General features: G+C 28.5%; 1 protein-coding gene across 1 annotated transcript in view; it reads left to right on the top strand.

The window, feature by feature from the left end:
• LOC113558793 (atherin-like) overlaps positions 1 to 22150 on the top strand; it is a 141407-nt gene extending 119257 nt beyond the window's left edge. Inside the window, exon 4 of the transcript XR_003405699.1 lies at positions 21783 to 22150. The gene's annotated coding sequence lies outside the window, so the exon portion shown is untranslated. The remainder of the gene's footprint in view (positions 1 to 21782) is intronic.
• Positions 22151 to 22675: the final 525 nt, after the last annotated feature.

The raw sequence follows: 22675 nt of genomic DNA on the forward strand, positions 1-22675 counted from the left end.
AATGACTGCAGCTAGCTGCTTATTTTATATCCGTTTGATGTCTAAGACTCGCGTGGTTCAAGGGATTATATCTACAAAGAATAAAATGTAAATTAAACAGTCCTCATATTATCTCCAGTGGCAATAATAAATGATAATGCCACCGTATTAATATTACGATACAGGCAATTACCAATAATTATTCTGTCACGTGCGTCTCCGTGCGTTTGACTTGCGGACGAAATACCATTGAACTTATTACTCATAACCCTATTACCATTATGGAAGTGCATCTACCTTTGTTATAAAATATTGTGTTTGAAACACACGAGGCAAAAACACGCGGTACGAAGACAGTTATTAATTATTACATTATACATTCTACAACACACACATACACACACACGTTGGCGTGCGCGGTATGTATTTTTTTTTCTCAGAAATATTAGGTAGAATAAATTATAAGCCTAACGACGATAATGCGTATTGTAGAACTTAACATTTTTATGAATCTATACAGATATGATGTTGAATCTATTGACGCCTTCACATAGGACGTACACGTAAGGATACATTATATGGGGGTCGTCGTCAAGGGCGGAATGGTCTCGGGGAGTCTCAATCCCCCCTACCAAAAATTTTATGATCGTCTTGTAGTATAATATACGTAGTTATTCAATTTCAATTTGCCTAACTTGTGCACACGGTAATAGATTTGGATGAACCTAGGTTATAATAAACCAGTAATAATATAACACGATGGTTTTAAGTATGATGATTTTTTTTTTTTTTTATAGTGTTTCGTATTATCACAATAAACATTATGATATTATGTTGTCGGAAAAAATCAAAAATACCTAAATCACGGAATTCAATAATGTTAATATTATTGACAAAAAAACGTTGGCACTTTGATTGATTTAATAGATATTTCGACTGACTTGCATTATAATAATTATTATACTTATCAAACAACTGTACGCCCTGTAAATTATTATAGCTTGTATTCGATTTATTTGTTTCGGGAAATTCGTTTATATTTTAGTAACTGTAATAGATAATAATTAACTTATATATTCCAGCATATGAAAGTTCTACTGTACCACCGTCCAAACATTCACAGTACCGACCACCGTCACTCACCCTCCACGATCATTAACAATTTTATTATTATTTTAATTTATATACCAGCCTGACACTATAATATGTTCGGTCTGATTTTGGTGTTTTTTTTTAACTTAATTTTTTATAGAATGATCATATTTTGTTTTCGTGTTCTAATGCGGGTGCATAGCAAAAGTTTTAAAAATATTGGATTGATTCATAATTTTCTCGAATCACATATTTTTTAAAGGAGATGTATTGTTATTAACATAGTAATTAATCGTAAAAGTTTGAAATGGCATTTATTAAAATATATATTGAATATAGCTGCCATGCTTTGAAAATGACACTAGGTTGAAATAAAATTTAAAAATTAAAATAATTGTTGTTTAAAAAAGAAAGAAAATTCAAATGAAACGAGATTTTAACAAACACCTTTCCAAATATTGTCTATTATAGTTATTGATCATTCAAACTTTAGACGGTTTCCCTCTAATGCTGTTAGAGAATTTAATTTCTGATATCAAAAATGATATTTGAAAATAGAAAACTTTGAGGTGAATATTTTTGTAAAAAAATTTAAATATTTATTAACGTACTAGCAGGTGTTTTGCATTGTATATTTTGAGCTCAGATATAATATGCCACATATCAGCATATTTTAAATAAACTAAGAAGGTATCTAGAACCAGGATCTTACTTGTTAATGTGTGAATCTTGTTCAAGGTGCTTTGAATTCGATAGAGAATATTTCACCGTTGAGACGTATTACGATTTGAGTTACGTCATAATTATTTACCGTGGATAAGTGGATATTTATTTCGTTATTGATTTTTCCATGTTATTAAAGAAATAAACAACAAGTTTGTTCGCGATTTCGTAGCAGATAAACTTATAATATAAACCACAATCGTTGAGTCAACTATTTACGTATCAACTCTGCTGTTTCCCCCCCCCCCTTATGAGTTTTCTTTATTTACCGTTTAAATATTTTATATTTTCCGTTTACTATAACCACCGCCGGTGTATATTTTTTAAAATGATTTTCTAACATAAACTCTACCTCAATATCTTCTACAGTCCGTTTTTACTAGTTTATAAAGCACGACTATGAATACTATTTGGCCAGTATGTTGACAAAACAAAGTCCATTGCGGAAAACTAAAAACCTATGAAGAAAACGTCGCTGCGTAAAGTCAGCGTGTGAATAAAAATTTGAACAATTTGAAAGTTTAAGTTCTAAAACTGTGTATACAAAAATAACGTGCGTTCCACACACATTTTGATAACAAAGTTGGTAAGTTTGGTTTGTGACATTCTTTTAGGGTAGGTATATATTTTGTTGAGATTGGAATGTGCACATTATACGACAGTATTGCTATACGCGAAATTTAATTAAAAAAAAAAAATATTGATACTTAAATTATTTCAATATTACAAGTTTTATGCTCTAATAAAGAGTTAAATATATCAATCTGTAATATACCTTTGGAAATGTGTGCTATTATTTTATATCTAACTAATGATTAATTTTTATATATTTCAAATACAGCGGAACCCAAGAAATAAAATCCAATTTGTTTGATCAAAATTGAAGATTGAAACATTTTTACTGCTCCTTAAAGTGACGTCACATAAATAAAAAAAACACTTTCCATGCAAAAAAAATATTATATTGACCGCTTCAGTTTTATTTTTCACTAAGAATCTAATGGACATTTATGTAATAGTTATTTTTATGTTTTTCAAATCTGTTTGGTTTAATTATATGAAATATACAGGTACGTAAACAAAAAAAAAATTTCGGAGGGGAGGCGGTGTTTAAAAAATTTAGCAATACAAACTGTGCCGCAACATAATAAAACAATTTTTTTCTCGTTACTCGAAACCATTTCGGGAGGGGTTTGAACCCCAACCCCTCTCCTGTGTACGTGCCTGAATATACAACATGAGCAAATATTGTTTATTGTATCGGAACGATTACTTTTCTTCGCGTGAGAAAGTTTTCACGAACAGTTTGTCATGGGTGTAGTATTAGTTGTAGCGCGTCCACTCAACATGATAATAACGTTTCGATTGTTGAGATATTATCTTATTCTGACTTGTGCGGGAAAACATGTGGTGTGGTGAAGATGTTACAATCATACCATCACGACACAGCCGGTAAATAAGAAAATGCCCAGTCCGATTCACCTTCATCATCCGTCATACATCAGAATTTATCGAATAATAAAATAATAATATATATATATATATATGTATTATATCGACATATTATTGTTATTATTATAATATCGTCGAGTTGTGAGCCACACGCGCGTTGTCGTTTTCGTTATAATATTATACGCGTTTTTTGTGAACTGTGTGTGTGCAGTACACACGACATTAATATTGTTTAATTTACTGTGTGTTATTATTTCTATTTGTTACATTCTTACAGAATGTGTGCAATTTTCTTACGACCGATTTTGCGTTTACGGTCGGTCACCACTCACCTTCTATGCATCGACCGTAAATGCATCGAATAGGTGTATGCGAACTGGAAGCACAAGAAATTGCATTCCAAATTTTCAATAAAAATATTAATATTGAAATATTGGTCGTTATTGTTTTCCAAACGTCTCGTGATCTGTACACCGCAGTGATGTGTAATGGCGGAATGTTGTTGCACGGAGGTTATCACCGCGGTGATGGAAAAATCTTTATTAATTTGCGTAAATATATTTAATTGTAAAAGTAAGATAATGTTTATTTTTTTTCCCTTTAAAACGCTAGAACAATACGATCTAAAATAGCTTTAATTCACGAGTAGCTATAGTATATGATATGAAAAGTATTATAAGTGGGGGAAAATAGGGATATCTGCTTTCAGTATAGTATGGTTTTAATATTTTAAAAATATAAAATGTAAAATCTTCATTATTTAATATTTAAACAATCATATTTTCGAATTCACTGTGGCTTGGAATAAATTGCGCGTTTTTAATTTGTAATTTAGCTACAGGCATTTTTCTAAGAGCATGCAAAAAATACGTTTCACTAACGCTCTTAAGAGGAAACATCAAAAAGTTTTTTTTTTCTGTCTGACGTGTTATGCAGACTGTAGAGTAAAAATCTCTGTCTATATATTTTACTAATTATTATTACATTATTAAAATTCATTGAGATATTATATTTTATAAGCAATTACCCATCATTATATAATAATAGTATCTGTGTTTTGTTTTAAGTTTTTTTTTTATACATATATTTTATGTTTTAATAAAGTAGTTAATAGACTTTTGAATGTTTTAATTAATTATTGATCACTTTCTTGAAAGCAAAAATATTAAAAAAAGAGCTTCTAACAAGTCGTAATACCTTTAGTTTAACGACGTAATCATCACAAAAAGTAAAATTTGGAAAGAGCTTTTAACTATATTATACGCGTGTAAGATTGAAAAAAAATATGCCGGAGTGCCCTTTCAATTTTATCCCAATAGATAAAACACCAGGAGAGTAAATAATAAAGGTCATCGCCACAACATTCTATCAAAACCGGAATCAAAGCACTTTTATTTATTAATTTTCTAAAATTACAAATTAACAGAATTCATCAATACTATTGTTGCAGACTACAACGGTGTATACTATTTTCGATACTTTCTAGTGTATAAAAATCAATTTTTTTTCATTCTGTACTTATTAAGATATAGAGGGAAAAAATTAAAAAAAATATGGAAATAAATCGGATCATTTTACGTTTTTTGTTTTCGAACTCGCCTTTTCTTCACTCCGTGTAAATAAAATAAATCACAGTAAAAATAATTTAAGTTTTTAATAAAAAAAAAAAAAGAAACGTTACTGTTTATTCACCCCTCTTTACGCAGATTTTCATTTTGAAACGCCTTACGTGTTTCTGCGGTTATTACCAAAGCAGCAGGTGGAGAACTCATTGAAAACGTTCGAATAACAAAGCGGAAAACCCAAAACGGAGAGAAAATCAAAAGCCATATCCCCTCCGTATGTTTTATATTATATAAATATATTTACACGTGCATACTTATTTACGTGTGGGAATCGTCGTTGAAACGGAGAGGAAAGATTATTGATTTTCTCATGATCATATACACGGGCACAAATAAAGCACACAATTCTACATCACAAGCGTACCGCTACCTACTTCCACTATATATATATATATATATATATATTATGGTTGTGTGAAAAATGGCTTACAGCAAAAAGCTCTTATTCAAATTGGAAACGAAAGAATATATACAACATTTACATAATATAATAGGTATAGGTATATGTACATACAACATAGCAGGTATAGAATAGATGAACGCTCACTGCGCGTCCGTCGAGTGAAAACTGAAAAGTAACGGTATTTGGCACCGGTGCGCCACTTGCTTTCGATATCGATAATACTTTGTATAGTAGACGGGTACTGTGCGTGTAAGCGGGTACGTGAGGGGGGGGCGGCTCTAGTCCGTTTTGCGGCCGAATATTCGATTCCGCGGCCGAAGGACCACTGCGGACAAGAGAACGTCCGCGTAGACACCTCGTTTTTGCGATTGAAATCCACGCTTGTAGGACGTATTATTTCATTTTTAGTTGTTTCTTATACCTTACGTATGCAGTCTGTTCACACGTGCGGTGACGAAAGCATAAAATGGGTTTTCGGCGTTGTATAATATTATGTTTTCTATTACACGCTACATGGCGGTTGACGATCACGCAGAGGCGGCATCGCCAGGTTTTGAAAATTTCACGGGGGGGTGGGGGCTCACTATCTTATAAACACATGTACAGTTTTACCTAAATAATTACTAAACATTACTAATCTTTAAACAATTACTAAAATAGTATTAGCAGTTTTAATTTTAGGGGGCTGAACTCCGCCTTATCGAGCTCATGAGGGGGCTGCAGCCCCCGAGCCCTCCTGTACTCGGCGCCCCTGAGTCCGATCGCGTAAGATCTTAGACGGATCACTTATTGTTAAAACACAAGAATCAAATAGTCATCGACGACATAAATCATTTGTATATCAAACGTATTCGTATCATATCGATTAATAAATTATACTATGAATTAAACCGATATCGCGCACTCTTCGACTATAATAACTATAACGATTTTCAATCCGACAAATTCGATCTGGCGGCACATATATGATTTGTATAATATGCATATCGAATGCCATAATATCATATGACTTTATCGTATACATTCTCTACACAAGCACCGCATCAAACGTAATATATCGTAATACGTATACAAGCGCACCGACGCAAATAGTCACTATATATTTGCGGTTTTGGGATTTATATAGTATACCAATGCAATGCGATATTTGTACAATTTTGATTTTAATAATATCTACGACGATGTAGTTATATTATATATGCGTAGGAACGTTACGTATATCATTGATGTTCGTACAAAGTAACAACGAATCCTCTTCATACAAAACCTGCGGAACCCACGGACAACGCACGTTTCATGTGTGTACAAACAGATGTACAATATTAAAACATTATTATCTTTATATAATATTATAATATGTAGGTGGACGGGTAACTACGCTGTGTTGTACACAACATACACGACGAACGAGCTGTTTGCAACGTATCGTGAACTTTATAGTTTTCCTTTGATATACTATTTCGTGTATCTATTATACAGTGTGTTGTATGTGTATTTATATGTGTATATATATATATATATATATACACGCACATGGTATTTGAACGTAATTAATATTATTTGTGTTATATTTCTGTACGGCGGATCACTCGGCGAATATACATATACACGCTGTTACGTTAACTAACTTCTTTATTCGCATTCAAACGATTCGTTATAATTGGTTTTTGTTTTCCAAGGGCACACGTTTATAAGTGGTAATATTATAGTGTACGTGTACACGCAACAAATGTATGCAACTGAAGTTTACAGTACAGTGGCATGACGAGGACTTCAATCGCGGTGGAATTGTTATTCTCGAATCGCGGGCGACGAATGGATGGGCGATGCAATGGAAAGTAATTCAATAGTAAGCCACGAAGAGCGTGTGACATGTGTGTGTGTGTGTAAAGGACGTTTCAAAAATGTCAACGGTCGTATTTAACATAATACTATATGATATAAATATATATATATATATATATTTATATGGATAACGTATTATGTCTACTGCGTCAGTCACTATTCACCAGGCAGATATAATCATTTTTGAAGTTAAGAACGAGGAGCCGTTGTTTAGTCAGACAATCTCAGTTGTGTGCAACATTTAATTTAAGCACTGACATAATGTATACATAATTTGATCGGTCTCTCGATTAAAAATAGTTTTTCGTGCAATTAAATATCAATAACAATAATAATATAATTATAAATCATATTTTCATACTGGTCAAAAAAAATATACAAACAATGTCGATGTAACTAAAATGTGAAATAAAATAAATAATGTTATATGTATATCTATTATATTTTTCAAATTTAACAATCAGTATTTGAGTACAATAGTCAATAATACACGTTAAATACCCGATTAAAAAGGTACGAAAAAAAGAATTTATACAAAATATTGTTAAAACATGCATTTATATGCCCTCACTCACGAAATATGCAAAGATATGCAAAACAAGATTTGATATTTAAACTATAAGTCTATAAATAAGTCAAAACAAATTTGGGCGAATTCATTTTATTATACGGTGTAGCAAAAAAAAAAAAAAAACATGCAAGTGCATTAAATTCAAAGCCTTACATATTAGTATTTATTTTTCTGAACCAGTATTAATATTAAATACTCGTATTTAGGTTATTTTTATTGGAAAATGGGCGATATGTCTACGACAGGATGTCAATTTAAAAAGTAAATTTTTAATTTACTATTATATATCATTCAAAATAATTTCATTATATTTATAATTTACTAAAATATGTTTATAAATAAACGCAACTTGGTTTTGATTAAAAAGAACACGTTATTGTATTAAGTTAAAAGTTTAGTTAGTAGAACCTAATTGTTAGAAAGTTTAGTTGAAATTAAGTTAACTTCACTTCTTAATTCGTTTACGCTCAACATTGCTGAACAATATCAACACACGGGTATTGAGTAGGTAATTCCAACGTATTTTAAATCTCGTATTTGTGAGTAAAAATCGGAATATTAATAGTATAATATGTTTTAATTATGTTTAATATCTTTAGAAACCTTCATAATATTCAGTGGACGAAAATAAAAGTTAGAATCGTGAGTTCAATGAGTACATATACCTAACCTAACCTAACTCTACTGTAGAGTACATGTTATTATTATTATTATTTTTTTTTATATTACTACAATGTAGACCATAGGCGCAATTTGAGGGGTCTTGGGGGGTTAAGCCCCCTCAAAATCATTCATAGCCTCCCCCCATGGTTTGTTTATATCCCCTTCCACCTTTATATATCTCAGGGAGCATACACACAGTACACGCATGAAAATTATAATAGCCCCCCAAATTTAAAACTCAAATTGTGCTTGTGGTGTGGACGACGTAAGGGATTTTCATTTAGCACTTGTAAAAATAAACGTATAATAATATACGTTTACTGTAAAATATATGTGTGCAATGCAGCAGACCGATGCTAGTATAAATTAAAAAGCAAATGGATCATGTAAGGCGCAAATCAAAATGTTACGGTTGAACCGCTTGTTGCGATGAACGTAATATTCAAATACAGCTATAATATTACACACTTACACAGCAATATTATTTTTTATTTTTAAATATGAAAATCGTATTTTAAATACCAACAACGTATTTTGAAAATCTTCTATCGCATATTCGAAAAAGTTCAGCGTAGGTTTCAAGGAATTTTCCGTATTTTATCATTTTGAGGTCAATAGGTTGCAATAGGGAACTATTGAGTATAATTGTATAAATTATATAAATAGTATTAATTTAAACAAAAAACATTAATACAAGTCTATAACCATAATTTGTCAATATTCGTAGTGGTTAATGTATTTAACGAGAATTTTTTTCTTTTCATTTTAGCTATTAAAATTAATGTAAAGACGAAATAAATAAATATAGTTCTAAATCCCATATGAAAAATACTAAAATTTTCGACATAGGTAATAATTTTGTTTTTATTAAGTTAGGTTATAGTTATAAGTAATAAGCTAAGTTTTAGAAAATGATGATATGTTTAACTTTAATTATTTAATTTATCAAGTAAATTACTATAGAAGTTTAAATTATTTCCACTCTAGAGAATGTTACATATTAATATAAAAATAGGTTATTTTAGTTAAAGTTAACTAGTTTACCGGTGTCACGTTGGTGTATCAACTGCTACTCTCACATCGTCATGAGTTCTAAACAAAAAAAAAATAAAAAAGATATTAACTAGTTTAAAAGTTATAGCTAAGTTAATAAGTTATGTTTTAAAAAAAAACTTTTAAATTAATCAATTAGTTAATTAGAAAATTTACTTAGCAACTGAACTAGATTAATATCCCAATGTATTTGAAAATTTAACTTAAATAGCAGGTACCTACGTGTTAAAATCATGTTTATGTATACAAATCTATAATTGTAGTTAAAATAAATGTTATTTTTTATTTAAGGACACTATAAACTTACAACTTTTTTTTTTTAATTCAGTTGATACAAACATAATATAATTTACTTACACAAAAAAGTTAGAATTTCTATGTGACATGAGCAATAATTATTTACTGTGGACAGGTGGTAATACGTTTTAAAATTATTGATTACTTTGTTTTTGTATTTCCTGACCTAGTAAAGCTAATATGTGTATTTCTCCGTATTAACTTCAAACTATTAGATTTAAATATTTGGTTGCTTTTGATTTGGACGCTCTAAATGTCAACTCAACTAACACTATCTATATTTTTTTTCCATCATCGCACCGATATTTAATTTTAGTTAAAGCCTTTTTACTCAGTTGTTAGTAGTATTTTACTGGCGTTCGGTCGATACAACGTACGTTATCGTTTACTTTCAAAAATAATTATAATTCAACGACTGGTTTATATGGTACGCCAATGCCCTTAAACGTACAAAAGTAGAGTATCTATACTTACGCATATAATATACACACATATTATAGTATATAATAATATAGCCCGTGGTCACACTCCGCATTGCGACCAATTTGCGGCAGTACGTTTTGTGGTCGTGACACATGGTGACGCAAATGAAAAATATAAATTAACACACGTCATAAAATGTCAGTACCTACCTACGTAGTTACCTACACAAAGGTCCGAGTTTTAAACGTTCAGGTGCATTATTATCAACGTGGCATGATATTATGTCGTGCACAGCACAACGGCCAATCGACGTTATTTTTATTCTTTTATTTCGCGAACAACTGAAACTACCTATATACGTATAGTATTTTATCAATTATTATTGGTGTTGTTATAAATTATAATAATATATACACTAGTGATGGAACGAACCCTGCCTGATTTTTTAAATCGAACCGAACCAAACCGAACCGAACCTAAAACCATTTTAAGTCGAACTCGAACTCGAACTTAATACTTTTTATCGTTATGATTATAATGGTGTATAAAGTGTCTATTACAGCTTATAACTTCCTATTGCTAATAGTCTAATTATTTGTAAATAATGATTATCAATTTTTATTTTTTTTTTTTTAAATAAGTTTTGAAGAATTGTACAAATATTTGGTCTTTGAACTATTGTGGCTAGTAAGTCTGGCTTGAAAAATATTTTCAAGTTCACTTTTCGAACAGTAAAATATGTTTGATAGTTCGGTTCAGTTCGGTTCGAGATTCGAACAGTTCGATCCATCACTAATATACACCGACTATATTATTCGACTCGTGTATTTATTGCAGACGCCCATTTAGGGCGATTCTATTAATATTTATATGGGCAATTTCGTTTTACGCATTTCAATGTCGCGAACTCGTAAATAATGGGCCTACCGTATGGATTTGTTCGTATACATTTAGAATTGAAAAAGACAGTTAAATTCTAGTCCGATTGGATACGTTTCGCGTGCCATAAAACGGATTAAATATATAGCGAATTAAAAGTAGGCATTCGTGTTTTTATTAATATTTTAAAAATTAAAATTATTATAATAAATATAAAAAAAAAAAAAAATACATACTGTTATACTGACGAGTTTTCGTCGAGAAGTCAATGGAACATTACAAATTCAGAGTCGACGATGATTATTAGACATGACGTACTGGTTTTGCTTGATTTTATTTTTTAGTAGGTGTGTATATACATAGATTTAAATACTATGCATAATAGTTATTGTTTCAAACATATAATCAAATTATAACCAGTGTGGCGTGTATTTGAGCGAAAAAAAAAGAAAATAGTGTAACTAAAATAATAGCAGCTAACCAACCCCTTATAATTATATACGTGTTGTTTTACTGATAAATGATAATGTTTTATGTTGTATAATATTTAATGCGCTAATCCAATAGTTTATATCGCTACCATAACCTAATTTTGTTCTACTTATTGATTGAAATGCAATTTTTATATGCTCGTAATTGTTATGATATCTGTACCTTTTAAATTAATCTCCTTTTTATAAAAATATATCAACGTGTATAGTAAGATTTATATCATACGTTATAGTTATTTATAGTAATGGTTTTTGAATCATAAAAAAAATAATTAACATCGTTATTAATAGTTTAAATATTTACATTCAACCGAATTTAAATTTAAAACCTTTATATAAAAAATTATGCTTTGGTAATGTATATTTTTAGATTTTTAGTTTCAGTATGAACTACTTATTACTTATTAGGAATTTTGTATTTTATTTTCGAACCTAAGCTATGCAAATTTAAGATTTTACTATAAAATATTCGTAGTTTGAAAGTTATAATGATTTTGAAGATTGGTAAAATATGGGAAAGTCATGAATAATATCGCATACAATTTTCAAGTGTCCACCGATAATTTGTTTATTAGTATTTATAGAAAAAAAAGAACCAATAAAAGTTAACAATTTCGAATGTTTTAAATAAGTGACTCGAAACGATTAAAAATATTTTAAAAATGTTACCACGTATAGAAAATGATAAAATAAACATTTGATAACAATTTTGGGTATTTACGGTGCCTTTCAGTTTTTAAAATACACAAAAAACAAAATCAATTGAGTCGAATAGGTACAGGTTTTATGTAAAGATTCCTATTTTATTTTTATTTTTAGATTTTGAACGGAGCAATCGCAATGAATGTATTGCTTAAATAATGTATGTTGTTTTTTTTAAAGGTTAATATTAAAAGTTCCGGTAATTTATTATTATTAGAAAAAAAAAACCAAAAATTAAGAAAAACCAACATTTTTATGGTAAACGAGCTTTTGACTAAATTAATTTCTTTATTTTGTTATAATTCAAAAACATTCGTTAATCAGCCACAAAATCTTGGAATTTTCATCAAGTGTTTATATTATGGTACTTAGAATTTTTTTGAGATATTTATAATCAAACTAAAGTTTTGATTTTTAGTTCTTTTATTTTCATAAATGTTGATAAATAAAATATGAGTAGGTAAAAATGTTTGAAAATTCAATACAATTCAATGTATAAACAGTTATATGAAAATAAATATCTATCAGGAAGTCAAATTAGTTTTGTATGATATTTTAATTTAAAATCATTACAACGTTATTCGATAGTATAATAACTATGTCTGCTCAAAGAATTTCTGTTTTTAGTTTCAATTCAAAACGAATAACTTTAAATACCTGACATTTTCGTCAAATGCATATATTATTACTTTTTATACATGGTATAATTTTCAAAAAATTTTTTACTCTATTTGAGCTATAGGCATGATAAACTATGATAATTTTTTTTTCCATAAAATAAATGTTAATAAAAATATTATTCGAATTTGTTTGTATATCCATTTAAAATTCAAATTTTACAAAATCCATCAAAATCACTAAAATTACAAGTTACAAGTATGTTAAGTACAAAATTTAAAAAATCTTTAATTTTTATAGTTTAGGTTTTAAAATGTAATATAAAATTCTTCATAAGTAGGGCTCGAAAGTTGATGCATTTTGCATTTTTTGGAGTACTTTTTAGACGATGCTCTTCTAGGCCACAAATGTGTTTCATTAGTATGTACATCTGAACAACTAATTTTTATTTTGAATTTTTGGTGTTTATTACTTTTTAAGTCATTTTTTGACATTTTTAGTCATTTTTACTGATTTCATATTAGTTCACTTCTTATCGTTTCTTGTCGATCATTATGATGATAACTTACTAAAAACGTCTATTATATTTGTAATTATTCAATTTAATTTTTAAGGTCATTTTTTAATGTTTTTAAGGTCATCAACTTCCGAGCCTTACTCATAAGTATTACATGTATAATGAAACTAAATAAACAAAAAACAAAAAAAAATCACAATTATTTTTCGTAGAAATTTGAACAAAATTTGGTTACGTATAGTATAGTATAATGAATTTTATAATAAACAATTATATTTTTGGTTTATTTTAAAGTATTATCTATTTATACGTATGATTTATGATCATATTTTTACTGATTTACGGTATTTACAGAACAATGTTATTTTATAATGAGTTATAATAATATATGAATTGATAATATAGTATAAATACGCCTTATAATAACAATTAATCGTCAATAATATTAAAATATAAATGCAATATTTTCGGAAAAAATGATATCAACCTACCCCGTAACGGCCGTAACACTATGAGTAACATAAATATGGCTTTATTAATAACTCGAAACTCAAACTGTTTTAGTATATTTTGTAATTTTTTTATCATAATGTTTCCTAAAAATATCTACTGATTTTATAATATCATAAACAACCTTCATTCATTTATTATTATTATTTTTTTTAATAAATAATACTACCTCAGTACACTAGCTGTGACGAATTGGTTAACACACAGTGTGGCCCGCCTGATAGGTGCGTCTTACAGCCGTAACGGTGCAAACGTTTATGATCAGTGACTAAGAGACCAAGACAAGTAGTTTTGGTAGCCATGAAAAGCGAGCATGTTTGAGAACCAGCGTGGATGATTGTTGTGTGTTAAGTGCCCAAGTACTCAACTATAGTTGAGCTCATAGTCACAATTTAGATTAAACTGACGTTGGTGCTAGATTTAAATGGATCATAGGTTATTTCCCTAATTCACAAGTTGTAACCAATACAAATCGATGATGCTATTGGAAAATGTAGGGTGATGATGAGCACCCCCAAGCGTCCCCCAAAGTGTGTCTATAAGGTCGAGTTAAGAACAAATGTTGTGGCAGACGCTTCCACGTGAATCATAATTTTACTTGTTCGAAATATCTGTTTTACGTTAAGCATTATACGTGTAGTTGTGCGTTAACCGAAATATAGTTAAACTGTCAATGAAGAGCAACTGATACAATACGATGCATAATAATATGATATTACGTATACACGCAGAGTGTCCACGGTTGAGACTACAGAGATGCGTATTGTACACATAATAATATTAGCGTATTTTAATACACGCGGATTTTACTCGTTACGATTTCGAGGTGAGAATTATTGAAAACACTGTGACGATTATCATCCGAGAGATCGATCCTTAACGATATCATCATCGGGTACACAATGGGACCCAACGAGTACCTTTAGGTATGACATGCATATGTCGTTATATATCGTGTGTAACGTAATAATATATTTGACACGGCGCGTACTATGAATCGTGGTTCTCCGGGGCTTTTCATCGGCGAGTTTTAACGACAGTGTAAACGCAAATAAAATACACGAATAAACGATATACGCGATCGTTAAATTTTATCGACCGACGTGAAGTCCTCTACACAATGCGCACGCCTTGTGTGTGTGTGTGTGTGCGTGTGTTACGGTTTTATTAACAGGAAACGGCTGTTGCGGCGGATTCTGGAATAAGAAATATCTGTGTGCGTACGTTAAGTATTTAACTTGTAAAATAGAAAACAACGGAGGCATACGTATAGTGCTAGTAAACGATAATAACGCGTCTGTACCTATACGGTTTACCGCAATATTGTATTACGAAATGTCATGTACTGTGTCTGTACACGCCGCCGTTATGTGCGCTTATCGTCGTAGTTTTAATATTATGACAATGATAATTCTCATCGATCGGCGTTATTATTACGATATTATCATGTGATTCGTATTATTCAGATTTTTAGTTTTCGTATTGCAAAAGATGTAGTTTTTCGATCGTTTGCACGTAACATCGCCGTTAAAATATATGTTAATTAATTCACATATATCGTCATTCTGGGGGTTTTATCCGCGATTTCCGATTAGACTTCCGTATAGCCTGTGAATACGTCGAATGTGAAATCCGTCTGATTATGCTGACAGTCATTGTATTAACTTTTACAGTGATAAGAAAGTTTCGCTGTAAAAACAGACGCACAAACGATCGTTTTACTGATTAAATTAAATACAATTTTTTTTTTATTTTATTTGAAATGCTTACAATCTTTATTTCAACACAATTATTAAACGTGATAAAGTACAAAATAATAATGAAACAAAAAAAAAAATCACGACGAGGGAAGTCAACTATTGACAGAACAATAATATTTAAGAACAACATATCATCAGGATAGAATTTGTTTATTTAGTCATACCATCTGATTCGCGTTACCTACGTCTGTTGTGGCGACATAATAAGGTTGTTACAAATAGACGATAAATGAAACATCGAGAGATTAGACGATATAGACGGTGTTTGAGTTTTGAGCGAAAGCTATTCTAGTAAAACTTACTTGGATTATTGGTAAACAGTGTAAACTCGCAAGTCTTTGTATTAATGCTTATTGGTTACATACCTGCAGGGGCCTGCGAGTCTATAAGGCGAAGAGTGATGAACTTGAAGGATTGAATGATGCGGTTTCTCAGCGTAATCCCAATTAATGTGCTTCAGTATAGATTTTAATAGTGTGCACTACACTCGGATTTATAGTTTGGATCTAAATATATAAAGCACAGCAGATAAAGGCAGTTACCAATATAGTTTTTTTGCGTTTGGTCTTAAAACGAAGACCCTTAATATTGAGTAAGTCGTTTGTGCATTGTATAATTCCGAGATATATTTTTATCTGAGACGTAGTAGATATCTCAACTCTTTGAAATTGAAGTGAAGGAATACTTTTTTTCAATTTTATTGGTACATTTGAAAGATATTTCATGGTGTCCTAGGACTATCCACTCTGTTGACCAGGTGTTTTATTGAGATAATTTTTCAGATCGATTGAAGCTTGAACTGCGTCTATGTTGGAGGCCAGGGTAGCAATGCCGTCCACATAAGCGGTATTATAATCTGGTTTTTTAACTATCATTATGAAAATATTGGTTAACTTCTATTTTTTATTAGAGTAAAATATAGTTCATACTTTTTTATTTTTAATGTTTAAACTTTAAATTAAATTTATTTTATTTTAAAACCACAATGAAACAGAAAACCTTAATCAGCTTTAATTGTAACCACGATTATAAATGTGTATAAACATGAATTTAATGTATTATTTTTAATTAAACTAGAAAAAACTTAGAAAAAACAACGGACGCTTAACTAAGTTATTGAGTTAATTCGAAAATTAACTAATTTGGGTTTAAGTTTTTAATTACTTTTGTGTAGGGACTACAGCTAATTATACTTTAATTAGTTTCTTTAAAACATTAAATGTATCCGCAATTGACTTATGACCAATGTTTGATTTATATTAATTTTCAAACAGTCTGATCCAACGGAAATTTCTTAAAATAAGATTTGAAATAGTCAGCAAGGAATGATAAATTCACTTAATAGGACGTCCCACGTTCATAAATTATTACAAAAACTGTTACACGTAAAAAAGAGCTTTTCAGGTTACAGTCATACAGTTGTCGAGAAAACAAATATATATACGATGCAGAATAAAGTATTTGTTGTATCATAGCACTTTTATTATTTATTCTTAATGTCATCAATAGATAACAGTTTTTAAGTTTGAAAAATAATGGATTTTAAATCAATAATAACTTTTTTCAGTGTTAATAATTTAAACAATAAAAAAGCTACACGACTTCAAACGTTTTTCTTCTTATTCATTTAACACACCTTTACACATTTTAGTTTGCACAACATGACTGCAGCTTCACTCATTTTTTTGAGCGGTATTTTTGCGTGAAACAGTTTTTGTATGCATTTTCATAATTATTTAAGATTATTAAATTGATTTAAAATTGGGTCATCTTCACTCGTATCATTGATATGTAGACATGCATGCACTTCAACATTTGATTCTGCCCACCTTTCTTGTTGATGTTCCACGTGTCGCCGCCCAATACTTACGGTACCCTAAGGCACAGATGAGTAATACCCACACAGAACCTACTTTTAAATTTTAATGTAGTTTATTTAATTCCAGTGAGTTATTATTAGTAAGTTATATAATATTTGTATTGTAAGCTTTAATTGAACATTGTAATCATGTATTAAAAGCTTGGACCGGATATTACAAATAAATAAATACATACATAAATAAATAAATAAGTGGTGTGAAATTAAAAGTGTGACTCAAACTGATAATGTGTTAAAGATTTATTTTCGTTATTAAAAAAATCGAAAGTGAATATAAATCATTGTGTTATAAAATGGGTGTAATCGGCACTTAATTGATAATGATCGATGAGTGTAAATTATTGAGACTGCTTGAGCCTATTTTTTTTCTATCCTTTATATATCCAATTAACAGCTTGTAAAATTAAGCCATTTATTTGTGTTATAGAGGATACAAGTCAAAATATTATACAATCTAAACACCTCACAGTCTTGTTAAAAATATGGTTTTTAAATTGGTCGAACGACATCAATAAAATAATATATTTTCGAGTGCTTAAGCGTTTTTATTTTTAATGTTATAAGTTATAATTCCACGTAATATAAAATATATATTATAGAAAAGTAAAAGATGTATTGGATTTAAATTATTCTTTAGTAATTGTATATAAACGAATACACTGAAAATACATGTTAGTATATTTACATTTTATTCATTCAAATTGTTTAACACTACACTACGTAGTTGTTCGGACATTCAGTGTGGGTACTCTTGAAAAATTACGAGAACTCTGCTTGGACACATTCTATAAATATATAATTTGGTACACAAATTTCACTTTAACGATTTTCGCACATCATATATGTATATATATATATATATATTATCTACATAATATTATGAAATAAATTGTGCACATTAAATAAACAAATGACACTGAATAAATATATCGAAGAAAATACAATTGAAGGACGACATATAAATATATTTAGTGAAATAATACACACATATACACTTTAGATCGGAGTGTTTACCCAGAAAAACTCTTATCTGCAAAAAATTTCACCGTACAAATAATATGTCACCAAGAATGGGGAAATATGATATAATATATTGAAATAACTATTAAATATTTTTTAATAGTTTTTATTGTTGAATAAAACATAATAAAATATAAATAAATTGACTGCGAGTAGAAAGAAAACGAGTTTAATCATTGGGTAAGAATGACAGACTACAACAATTCACCCCGGTCACGGAAAACATAATATAAACAATATTAGCAAAGAACGGATTTATATGCAAATGCATATTGGAAATAGCTTATTGGAATAAGCTATTTGAAATCTGATGAGAATTGTTCTGGATTTAGACCATTCTTATTAAAATAACACTAATTTTATTTTGCATATTTTGCATAATTCATCGTTTTTACCTTATTTTGCATATTATTTAATGCATATTTGTAATTTTATAGTGCATATTTTTGTTAAAAAAAAATATAAATATAGAAATTATTAATGAAATACTTCTTCAACTGAATATAAAGACTTAATTTCATTTGATAAATACTAAGATTTAATAAAAGATCCAAACTTGGAATCAAATTTTGAAATAATTCCCACATATGAAAAATATTAAAATCAAATTGTTAATTTTAACAGAAGCAATGATCAACATTAAAAACGTAAAAAAAAATAAAAAACTTAATTGGTTATATATAAAAGCCAAATTTCAAAAGTTACTAAAAAAAAAGCTTGGTTTTAAAATAATGAAGAAAATTTCAAAATATCAAAAGAATAAATAAACGTCAAAAATGAACTACCTATACATGTAAATCCGTTCTCTAAATATTAGTTTTTACATGGTTGCTGTATGAGGTAGGCCAATAAAAATTAAGATATTAAATTTAAATTAATATTCTATTTGTCAAGTAAGAAATTATTATATTTTACATAATATGAATTTAATTATTTTTATATTATTTATACTTTATACATTGTTTACTATCCAACAGACGAAATTATTGATTTTTAAAATTATTTTTTTTTTTTAAATAAATATACATTTAATAATAAAATTAAAAATTGTAATTGTTATAAATTATTTTTTTTAGGTGATTAACTTAAAATGTAATCATCTGAAAGAGATTTTAAAAAATAAATTGATTTGAATAAAAAATGTACAAAATGTAGTTTTAAATATTAAATTAATTATAACTTTTAGTTTTACGAATTTTTCTTTAAATTCACGATTTATAGGATAAATAATATAAAATAATATAAATAGGTAATTTTTGGAAAGTTTTAATATTTTTTTAAAACATTTTTTTTTTACTTTCTAAAGCATAATATTTTTCTGAGAATTTAAATATATAATAATTGAATTTCGATCACGTAGTTAATTATAGAAAAAAGTATTTAAAGTAGATTAGTGGAATGGATTATATATGTATTCCTTGTAGGTATCACGCACAATTTTGGTCCACTACTCCACTCATAAGACAATTAAATAATAATTATTAGAGTAAGTAATACTTATAACTTTACAAGACACTAAAAATATACGATATTTCATATTATATAAAAACAAAAATAAATAATAAATAATACCAATAATAATCATGATAAAAATTACAAATATATAAAAAAAACTGAAATATAATCAAAAAATAACTTTAAATAATCTAAAAAAAATATTACTGAAAATATTCGGGAAAATTAACATATCTATCACTTTGTTTCATAAAGTCCTCGTCAATAACCTTTTTCTATTTCATATTTTTGAAAAACATTTTAAACAAATTACCACAAATAATACTATTATTATTGATTAATACATAATAATAATAGAGCCTACCCGCATCCACATGACATATATATTATTCGATTATTGTACACCAAGCTCGGTAGGGTGCTCGTTAGTACAGTAACTATTACCAATCTAAATATTTAAATTAATTAAAAATATCGATATTTGTTTCTATTATAAATTGACCTTTTGGTCGTGCGAAATTAGTATGATAGTCGACCACAGCAAATAATAGATGTCATGCAGTGTCTATTCGATACTTTTAGTTTAATGTTATCATGCATGTACTGCACATATTTTTATTATTACTGGCTGACGATCGTAATATAATTATTTTTGATTTGAATTTCATTTCGTTTTCGTTTTTTTTTTAATTGTTAAATGCTAATCTAGTTTGTCTTACTATGAAGCATATTATTTATCTAAAAATTACTATGCATGCCTACACAGTATCGAATATCAAATCTGTAGAGTTAATTACCATTTGGTTGAGCTTATATGAACAATATAGACAGTTTGAACGGAAACACAAAAATATAACTTTAATAAATGTTTATACTCTATAAGCTTATAACTATTAACTATCATAGTCTGTGTAATAACAAAATAAGTGTTAAGAATTATCAGCAATGCAACTTGCATTATGCAAGTAATCGGCATTTTAAGAACCTAACGTATTACATTAATTGTACGCATAAATTATGATTTTTGATTGAATATGCCTAATAAAGTGATGTTAACTAAAATGTTCGTATTAAAATAATGTAACAGAGGGTAATTCCGACAATTCAACATCCTTAACTTTTGAATCGTAATTATTAAGTAATAAACTATTATCAGATAACATGTATTTTCACCAGTGGATGACATTTATTGTATAACTTAAAAAAGTTTTTATTTCGTACAATATATCCATCAGCGATCAATAATAAGCATTAACATAGCACAAACCACAGAACGATGGTTTTAAACAAATATACTTAGTTCGAGAATCTTAACAACACGACCAATTAATTAAATAATAAGAATGTATAGTTGAGTGCTAATAGTCAAGCAAGTACCACAATCCATATTATATATTTTATTTCGTCAATCATCTAAGTTACGATATATTATATAATAATTAACAATGTTGTCGAGTGCCAAAAATAAAATAATACTTCCGTATCTGAGGGACTCTTTATATCACGTTAATTTATTGTTAGTCATTAAAAAAAAAAAAAATGTATTAATAGATATTAATTTTACTAATATAATAAAATACAACAGACTATGCTGTACAATTATATGTTATTTCGAAAAAAAAAACAGTTACTAATTTAAAGAAATATAACAAAAAAACCAGTTAGAAAATATATTTTTAAATTTAAGGAAAAACAATTATTTTGTTTATGAATAAAAATCTAATATAACAAAACACAATATTTTGTATTATATTGTAATTATTAATAATAACTATTATATTTTATTGTATTAATTATTTAATGTTTATTGTTTTGTATTTTACAGACGAACATATATGTATGTTGTATTTCACGGACAACTTTGGAATGGCTCAAGTTATCAGAACATATTACATTATCAGCACTCGTAATCAAATCAGAAAATCAAGAAAATCGCCGTCCAATGAATATGTTTTTAAAAATAAACCATTGCATTTATGTCACAATAAAGAATTAGAGATTTCTTTTAAATTTTCATTTTAATATTATGTTGTCACGATTTCACTGAACCCGTGTAGTATCGTGGAAACTGTCAAAATCGAGTCAACCTACATTCGACGAGCTTACGCTGTTTATTCCAGCCGGAGAACGTGCTAACTGAAGTTACATCAACATCGACAAGACTAGAACATGTCAAAAAAAAAAAAAATAATAACATGCGATGAATATAAATATATTGTATAACATTATTATTCTATCGTTTCTTTTATTACTAAGAATCAAACTTTAACGTTTCGAAAATAAACTAAAAAGGAAAATGATATTATGCATTTAAATCAGCAAAAACCGATGATTTAAAAAAAAAATAAAAATATCATGTTATATTTGCATTTACAATATAGAATCTATATTCACATGATTTTCTGTCTTGTTATAAATTATAATATAATTTTATACCATTGTAAAAATACGATAAGTCGAAAAAATCTGCATTTTAGAACTTTTAAATCATATTCGAGTACCTACTAAAAATAAATCTAATAGTAAGAATAACAAAACCATGAAAATTCTACAAATTTCCAAAATCCCTGATAAAACTATGGACGCTCTATTATGAGTCGTGGTGTTATGCTTAGGTATGATTTAATCAGGTTAAATTTAAATCGTTCTATGTTACGTATTATCACGAACAATGCGGTGACAGTTTATTTTTATTTTTAAAAATACTATCTGACTCCA

The sequence above is a fragment of the Rhopalosiphum maidis genome, chromosome 3 (assembly GCF_003676215.2).
Source record: "Rhopalosiphum maidis isolate BTI-1 chromosome 3, ASM367621v3, whole genome shotgun sequence".
Lineage (NCBI taxonomy): Eukaryota > Metazoa > Arthropoda > Insecta > Hemiptera > Aphididae > Rhopalosiphum > Rhopalosiphum maidis.